Source organism: Platalea leucorodia (genome assembly GCF_965183815.1).
Source record: "Platalea leucorodia genome assembly, chromosome: 5".
NCBI lineage: Eukaryota > Metazoa > Chordata > Aves > Pelecaniformes > Threskiornithidae > Platalea > Platalea leucorodia.
This window is the reverse complement of record NC_138827.1, coordinates 43325058-43334916: the sequence shown is the minus strand read 5'-3', so window position 1 is coordinate 43334916 and position 9859 is coordinate 43325058.

Genomic DNA, 9859 nt, shown 5'->3' with positions numbered 1-9859 from the left:
TGCAGCGCGTACGGCCGGAGCCACGGCCGCGCGCACCCGGAAGCAAAGGGACAAATCACGCGAGAGCGGAGGCGGGGACTTGGTCCGCAAGTCTCGCGAGACTGGCGGGGCCGCGGGGTGTGCGATCGCTGGCGAGAAGGGCGGGAAGCGCGCGGCGAGGCGGTTGTTGGGGCGGGTGGGGGCGATGGCGGCGGGCTGGGTTTGCCGGCAGCTGGGGGCGGACGGGGTGCCGCGGTAAGCTGCTGCGGCTGGCTCTGCGGCTCCTCTGGCCCCTGTGCTGGCGGGCCGGCGGCCGGAGCATCAGCCTGGGGCAGCTGTCGGGGTCTGCCCGCCCCCTCGGTCTCGCTTGCCCTGTGCGCTGTGGTGGGCTGCCCGGGAGTCGTTCTTCCAGGGCCATGTCTCAGTCAGGTGATGCCTTAGACAGATGATGTACAAAATCTGCCGTAGTCAAATCTGAAATAATGCTCCAAAGGGAGAGATGATGCTTGCCCTCTTCCTCTCCCTTAACAGTTAAGAGCTTGTCTTCAGACTGAATTGTAAGAAGTTGTATTGTTTTCAAAATACCATTCTCATTCAGCCTTTAGCTGAAGAGACTGCTCTTTTTCTCCTGTCATTTTACCTGAAGAGCAAGGTATTAAGGTCTTTCTGGCATAGACATTAATATGCTGCCTCAGGATAGCAGATGTTGAGTGTTTGGCAAAGGCAAGCAGCATGGGTGAAGCGCAGCCATAATTGCAGCCCGTAATTATGGGCATGCGAGGGGATTCTGCAGCGTGAGCAGTGAGTACAGAGGCAGTTACCAGCCAGCTCCTACTGAAACCAGACAGACTGATCCAGAGCCAGCCTTTTTTTTCACAGGCCAGCGGCTGTGACCTCAAAAGGAGGAAAAAAAATCCCCAAACTTGGCTGATGAAATCTCAGGTGTTACAATATCTAATTAGCTGGCTGCTGGCTGTCAAAAGCACCGCCTGCCTAGATCACTGTTCCCACTGGCTCTGGGTCGGACAGAGGCATAGCACCTGATACCATCGTGCAGAGCCTGAAGGACTTGCCGTGCCACTGAGGGAGATCCAAGCTCTGGGACTGGTGTCCAGGGTGGACTGAAACCAGACACAGAGAAGAAATGTTTTGTAGGCTGTGCAGTGTACCTGGTGAATAGGGAATGATTGTTTATTGCATCTTTGAATAGAACAAGTATGGCCTTCAGTCCATAAAGTCCCCAAGGCTGCTTCTTTTCCTTGAAGAGTCATGATGGACCTGGCACTGTGTGTGCAGTACACCTGAAGGGTCTTGAGCCATGCTCATTTTGTGACCGAACACGGACAGTTTGGGGCAAGATCTGGCCATTGTGGGTGGTCACAGTGGTCTCACTGGGTAGATCAGATGACAGTCCAAGTTCATCCAGATGGGTTTGGGAAGGAGTTGGGAAAAAAGACTGGGGAAGCACAGGATGTTCAAAAGGGGTCTAGGGGAAAATCAGAAATTTAGCAGCAATTTCTTACGGGATCCATTCCTGCATTTTTGTTGCTGTCATTAGTATAAACTAGTAAATGCCTATGAACTTGGAAATGGGTGGAAGAATTGGCACAGTATGCAAATACAGCAGTGTACTTTCTTGATGATACCAGCAGTACTGTTTTTTCTGAGGCTGTTGAAACTTTAAAAGTAACACTGGCCAGTCTAGTAAGTTCCGTGTGTGGCCTGTGGTTTGTATAAAGTCCAGACAACTTTCTGGCATATGCTGGTCAACATGCAACTGTAGCAGATGGGAGCATCAGGATTGCAAAAGCAAGTCTGTGGTGGCTGTTCTGCTGCATCCTGTTTAAATTGGCCTGACTTTGAGCTCACTCCTGGGTAGTGACATAGGAGAACTTTTTATGCAGCAGGTCCATGAAACTTGTAGGCAAACCAAATTTCCCTGTTTCCCTTGTAGCTCTCTAGTACATTCCAACTATTAATCTGCACATCAGTCACCAGATGGTGAAATAATGATATAACTTCAAATATGTTTTCCCCTCAGAACTAAGAAACACTGTTCTCAGTTCCAGTCAGGGTAGGCTGAGAAAAATATGTATTTTCTAGTGATGTTGAACACTAAAGTGACAAGAACAATTTCACTGGAAACAACTCTAATATCTCATGGCTGTTTAGCCCACCTGTCCCTCTCAGCACAGAATCACCCTCAAAGAAAGAGAAAAACTTTTTAAAACTCTGTTCGTCCTGATGGACTGGGCCCTTGAAGCTGAACATCTCTAGAGCAGAGGTTTAACAGAGTATCATGTGTGGTAACTTCATAAAGACAAAATTTCAAATTCCCAATTAAAATTTATTGAGTTGGTAAGAAATACAAGTTTGAAAAAAATCAAGAAAGCAAGCTTTGTAGAATACCCTGATGTTTTGCACACTATCCATTACCCACTCCATAAAGTTGTCCATTAGTGACATCAAATCAGCAGTGGCCAGGGGCAGATACAGTTGTCCAAAGTAATAGAAGTCCAACTCAGCCTGTCCTTTACAGTTATTTATGAAAGCAGCAAATCAATGACACATTGAATGATAACTGGTTTATTTAAATTTATAAAAAACAATATGTAAGGGACCACTTGAAATAGATGAGTTACTTTTGGATGGCATGAGCTAGCAGGCTGACAATTTTTTAGAAAGTACTTATCTGTATCCTTAAACAGGGAAAGGTGAGCATTATTATGAGAGCAGCAATGCTACTGTTTCTTGGAGCAATTAAGATACACAAGATGCTGGTAGATCACCATCCTGATAAAGTGAGACCAGAAAGAGGCTAAATGTTGAAGAAAAGCTGCAGTGTGGGATTTCTAGACCCTGCTGTTATCATTATCATCATGATTAATTATGTTTTTGTTTTTTTTTAATAGGCCTCTAGGTATTTTCTGTTGTTTCCAGTAGATGTTGCAGTTGGCTGGACACAAGCAAGCTCTGAGTGAGGACACAAGTAGCTGTGTTAGCATGAAGATAAGCCCAAGGTATTATGGCTTGCTTTGCCTTGTCTACAAAATACTGTATACCCATGTACTTAAATGAATCTCCAAGGGCAACCTAATATTTTGGAACTCTCTTGTATGGCTAGGACTAGAAAGGCCACCAGAAGCAGAGTTATAAATGGCCCCCAAAACTGGTTGCACAATCCACAGAATACATAGCACTGTATAATGGGGTCACATTCTTTCATTAATGAAACCACATATTAGAGTTAGCTCTACAGAAAGACCGTACAATTGAATTTACTCACTCTTCTGGTTTTGCATTCATCCTTTACTGATACAAGAAAAAACCTTCAGATTATGACAGCAGCAACTCCAAATAACCTTAGTTCAAGTTCCTTCCCCTGGAAAGAACAGTCAAAACTTTTAATATAATTTGAGAGGCTGTCAGAAAAGGCTTTTTTAAAGAAAACAATCTCTTCACTAAAGGGAAGAAAAAAATGCTTTCCTCAGTTATTTTTTTTTCAAATGATACAATTGTTTTTCTTGGGTGTTTTTCTGCCTTTAATGAAACACATGAAAGACTTTTGGTACTCTCTATATATTCTGTAACATTATCCAGACTGTGGCAACTGGAATTCCAGTATCACAATAAGGAAAGATTTATCCCTGCACACTGAGAAGCCTCAGCAGCAAGTTCTAATAATATCTTTACTTTTTAAACAAAGTTCACAGAGTTTGTTCTAACAGTGGTGCCTTTTGCCTTTCTTTCCCTACGTAGTTTTGTTCTGGTTGCTTTTCCTCCAAGCCTTTGTTTGAATAAAAATTTTTGTAATGGCATCTGCATGTTTAAGCATGTCTTGCAGCACAGGAGTAAGAAACCATTCAGTGTAACACTTTCCCTTTATTATAAAGTGCTACATTTTAACAATGAAGTGTCAGTCAAAACAAATTACCTTTCACTTGATATGTTGAGGTGAAGAATTACATGCTGCATGTCATCAGTTTTCAAAGTCAGCTCTCAGGTTACATGTCTAATGCTAAGGTGATGTATTGCATATCTTAAAGCAAGTGTCAACAACCTTTCTGGTGAAAGCATAAAATATGCCTGTGCATAAGATGAGTGCCTGTCTTTTTTACCCACAGGGGTCAGGTTCAGGACCAATGCCTTATTGTGTTTTATACTTCTGTGTCAGACACTTAGTGTCTTTTTCCACCAAATACAATCAATACTTTATATGCAAGTATAACTTCATTCTAGATCATTGGGCTATGAGTTTTCAGACATGCTGCCTTATATTGAAATGAAGAGCCTGTACACTCAGTTATACACTGCTATTCCAGAAGTAATTGATGTTTTACTTTCAGCAAGCTGTTTGACACCGCAAGATCTGGCAATTGCAATCTGCAGCTTCCCCTCTTTCTGTCCCTCCTGCCTTGTGGAATGATATCTATGGATATGTGAGAAATAGATATAGGTGACAAAAAATAGCTGGGGGAGGGGGAATCTTTGTTTTCCTTCAGAGAGAGGAATGTATAACAAGCAAATGGCTTTTAGAATGATACCATCCACAGGAATATCATTTTAGTTCTCCAGAGTTGCAAATTTGGCACTTGTCAAAATTCATTCTTTCACTCTCATCCTGTTTTTTTAATTCGTATGTTTTCTGCCTTATTTCAAAACCCATCAAAAGAGACTTGGTTTAATCAAAGACTGTCTAGTATAGTACATTTATTACCTGTGAATCAGCATTAATTCATCATGTAGGATTTGGTGACATCATTTCTCTGACTTCAGTGTTAAAAGTGTCTAGTGACTTTAATATTTGCATACCAAGTGTTTGGCACAAGAAACCAAAGACATTCAAAGCTATACATAAATTTCATTGCATTCCAATTGTATGCTGATACATGGATTTTCTCAAAATATCAAAAATGTTGACCTGTTCATCGTTAGCGGTTCTTTAGGATGTTATCAGTACTGACTTTGCTGTTTCTGCAATTGCATCCTTTAAAGCAGAACTTCTCTGTGGATCATGGTACAGAGTAGATTCTATGAATTGGCTGATAAGTAAATATATTTCCTCCGTGGAACAGCATGGGTACCTCATGGGAAAATAAACCATATAGTTCTCAAATATGCCTTCATCACAAGTAGAAGCTTCTATCAAAGCATATCCAACATTAGGTACTCAGCCTTATTCTTGGGACAAGTGTCAAAGAAAGACTAATATAATTTCAAAGTACAGGTTCCATCTTAGTTCTCAAACTCCACATGAAACAGCTGATCTTTAACTATACAAACAGTGACTTGCGGAACTATAGAATGTGCAGCCAGGACTGTTCAACTGGTTCTCCCAGTGAAATATGCTTTTACTTTTCCTTGATAGATTCAAAATACAGGTTACAAATACTGTGTAGCACTCCAGTTTCTACAAAGCTTCTACAATTGCTCTTGTATGTTTTCATACAATTACAGACAAATTGAGAAGTTGATAAGAATGTCTCCATACACCTCATTGATTTCAAGGGCTCTGCTGTCATACTAGGCCTGTATTTCTGCATTAGAGTGATAAATATTTCATTCTATACAGAATGACTACTTGTTACTACAGTTTATATCAAATCTATTTTTCAGTACAGAGGTAAACAAAAGTAAATTAAATTAGGCATAGCCACCTGATAGGAAAAATTGATGCTACATCTAAACAAGTTAAGAAAAAGCTCCAGACAGGTCTAGATGAATTCAAGCAAAGCAAGTCTGACATGCCTCAGTCCTGAGGCTTTGCAAACTCAGTGAAAGCCTGTGGCTCATTATTAGTAATGGCAATACTGTATTTACTGGCCTACAGGGTAAGAGCGTATATTACCAGGTCATTATTGCAATAACAACTCTGTAGATCAAAAATATAGGAGGTATAGGTGGTATTACATAATGTTTTAATTACTAAGGAAAAAAAAGAAAACCACAAGAACAGCTTTGAGGCATAACTGGCAAAACTGGTGGGGACAAATTGGATTTTCATGGTGGCAGTTCTGTAACTTTCTTCATACTAATATGACTAGTGTAGTGTAACAAAGTAGCCTTAGAAATAAGATCACAGAAGGACCAGAATACTGCTGACAACATGATATCTGTTACTGCTCGTATCATGTATACATGTTACAGAAGCTTCAGGCAGAGACAAGAGCTGTATTTTGTTAGGTACTATGTAAGCATACATATAACCTCAAAGAGACTGCAGATTGATTGCTAAATGTCATTTCACATGACTTGTAGATTTTGTGGAGGATTTTATTTCCATTCAGAGTATATATACAGCTAAAGAATACAGCTAAAGAAAAAGCCAGTAAGAGTACATGATGTCTCCTCTATTAGTGTGCTTTATTAAATTTCTTTTCTGTGAAAAGAAAAGAGAAAGTAGATATTTTAGAAAGCCTTAAGTCAGGTAACTGCTTTCCTGGGTTTTGCCTACAATGCTCCCTCAAGTGTAAGTAGCCATTTTCTTTATGCTTTTAATTTTTCTGTCTGAATAAAGTACCAAAACAATGGATAATACACTTAGAATTCTGCTTTTCATGTTTGACCACTAGATGATGCTGTGACTCTTAATTGCAAATGATACTGTACTGTAAACATTTTGTTGCTATTCTTTCATTTTATAGAACTCTGCAGCATTTTCATATATGAAAAATTGGTATTTTCTTTCTTGTTCTTACATGCATCGTAGCTGTTACCATATATAGACTAGTTATATTTTATAAAAATCCACATAGATCACTCAGCAGTACTTCTTTCTACTAATACTGAGAATATCACATGATTCTAGAAGCTGTGCGTGTATACATTCTCTATAGATGCAGATGTGGACTGCTTTGAGTAAAGATTTTTGCCAAAAGTGGAAAGTGTACTGAGAAGAGATTTGATATATTTAATTGAGATTTATATTTCCTTCCGTGTATCTGTCATACATGATTAGTTAGAATAGTATTTTTAGTTTCAGGTTTAGAATTTATTTTTCTATGCTGTAACTGCATCTAGAATTAAGGGTGACATTTCTGTTCTGCAACTGTTGCTAAAAAATGAGATGACCTTACTTATTTCCATAGGCATTATTTCTGATTTCTGTTGCCGTCTTTTCCCCTTTTTGTATTAAGAAGTGCAGTGGTTTGGTCCACACTGTTGGATCTCTTAGCCAAAAGCTCCATTAGGCTTTGAAAAGATGACGCCATTTCACTGATGATCTTCTCAAAGTGATTTCAAAAGAACAGCATTCTTTCACGTGGGCTAATTGTTTTCTTACCATTTGCCATTTCCATGAACTCATACAAACACTTTTTAATTTCTGCAGTAAGTCTTCCATCTTCTTATGGGAAATGTTAACTACAATAAGGTTTAATTGTTTGCAGCAGACAAAGCATGCATACTCAACTAGCCACCTCCTGTATAGCAGCATTAAAGGCATGGCTCCATTCAGGTGATCCCCATATGTCAAAAATAGTGCAGGAATGAAAACAGGTTATACCATTAAGCCTGTAAGATAGGTCAGTGCCTGTCAGTTCCAGCATAAAAGAGGTTTGGAAGTAGCTTAATATCAACCAGCCTTTCCCACTTCTAGACATGCATGTAGCACACTTCTGTCAGTCAGAGATCTGGATCCTATTTTGAATATGTAAGCAAGAAAACTACACTCTTTGAGATATTAGTATATAAAGCCTATTTTGCCCTCACTGAAATAGCATCTGCTAGTCACACTGGGGTCTCATCGGGAAATGCCTACATTTCACTACAATGCCAGCTTCTCCATAGAATCATGGAATCATAGAATTGTTAAGGTTGGAAAAGACCCTTGAGATCATTGAGTCCAACCGTTTTAACCTATCACTGCCAAATCCACCACTAAACCATGTCCCTAAGCACCACATCTACCTGTCTTTTAAATACCTCCAGGGATGGAGACTTCTCTGGGCAGCCTGTTCCAGTACCTGACTACTCTTTCAGTGAAGAAGTTTTTCCTAATATCTAACCTAAACCTCCCCTGGCGCAGCTTGAGGCCGTTTGCTCTTGTACTATCACTTGTTACTAGGGAGAAGAGACCGACCCCCACCTGGCTACCACCTCCTTTCAGGTAGTTGCAGAGAGCACTAAGGTCTCCCCTCAGCCTCCTCTTCTCCAGACTAAGCCCTAGTTCCCTCAGCCGCTCCTCGTAAAACTTGTGCTCTAGGCTCTTCACCAACTTTGTTGCCCTTCTTTGGACATGTTCCAGCACCTCGATGTCCTTCTTGTAGTGAGGGGCCCAAAACTGAACCCAGGATTCGAGGTGTGGCCTCACCAGTGCTGAGTACATGGGCACTATCACCTCCCTGGTCCTGCTGGCCACACTACTCCTGATACAAGCCAGGATGCCATTGGCCCTCTTGGCCACCTGGGCACACTGCTGAATCATGTTCAGGTGGCTGTCGACCAGCACCTCCAGGTCCTTTTCTGCCAGGCAGCTCTCCAGCCGCTCCTCCCCAAGCCTGTAGCATTGCATGGGGTTGTTGTGACCCAAGTGCAGGACCCGGCACTGAGCCTTGTTGAATCTCATACAGTTGGCCCCGGCCCAACAATCCAGCCTGCCCAGGTCCCCCTGCAGGGCCTTCCTACCCTCCAGCAGATCGACACTTCTACTCAACTTGGTGTCATCTGCAAACTTACTGAGGGTGACATTGTTATATCCACAGCAGGCTCTGAGTTGAGGTATAATTCAACATTCATTTTAAAAGCGAACTTCCTTTTTGCAAACTCATTAACCATTACACTGAAACTGAGCTCCTGTTACCTAAGTGTGCTAACTCTTGTTTTGGTGTATGTCTTTACTAACTTACTTTGAGATAGGTTTGTATAAAGGACACCAAGTTGCAGCAGTTATGCTAAATATATAGAATTATACTCATTTCACTTCCAGGTATAAGCTTACTGATACCTTCAAAGACATCTAAAACTGCTTTCCAAAAAAGTCATTATGTACTTATATAGGCAACAAGTACATGAAGTAAAAGTCTTTAAGTGAAATATTTGCCATTAAAATTTGTTGAAAATTCTGTGCCACTAGAATGACGGTGTTAGGTACTTCAAATCTACAGAGAATGCTTACACAGTTGCAGTGTGCATTCAGTAACACCTTCTAATGCAGCACGACACAGAATCATAAGGCTTTCTTCAAGGCTTATCCAGACACCAGTCTTAGGTTTTAAGAGACCTAGAGCAAAGACTGAAAGCCACTTGTTTTTCTTCTTCCACTCCATGACTGGGCAATTTAGACCCTTGTTTCACTAATGGTGCCACTGATATCCAGGTACTGCATGAAGTATTTATTCAGTATTATTAGTAAGGATATCAGCATTCTACCTTTATCTGGTCTTAAAACTATTGTTGTACAACTGTAAGGATTAAAACTGATACAAGAGGCTTCATCACCAGAATTGCCTTTTAAATAAATCTATATATTTCCCAAACCGTGAAGAGTCTTGGGTTGTAACAGACTCCTATTTTGTTTGAGAATGATTTTTTTTTTTTAACTTTTTTCTTTGCATCTCAACTCTATTTTTAGATGTTAGTACGTATATCCGTTTCTACTCTGGCAGAGCTTCATTGGTCAGAAGAAGCTTTGCTGCTGCAAAAAGAGTTTTCTTTGATAACTTTAAAAAGCCATCTGGAGATTTATTGACTTGAATTACAGCAGCTCACTTATCACTAAGGCTTTGTGTAAATCACAGAAGAGGATGACAAATTTCATATGGGAATATAGTGGATTTCACCCATTGTCACTGATAAATAGAAGAGCTCAAACAGTCATTAATATTAGATGTCTACATCTACTTTATATATTGGTGCCAAAGTCAGCCTGAGATTGGAGTCA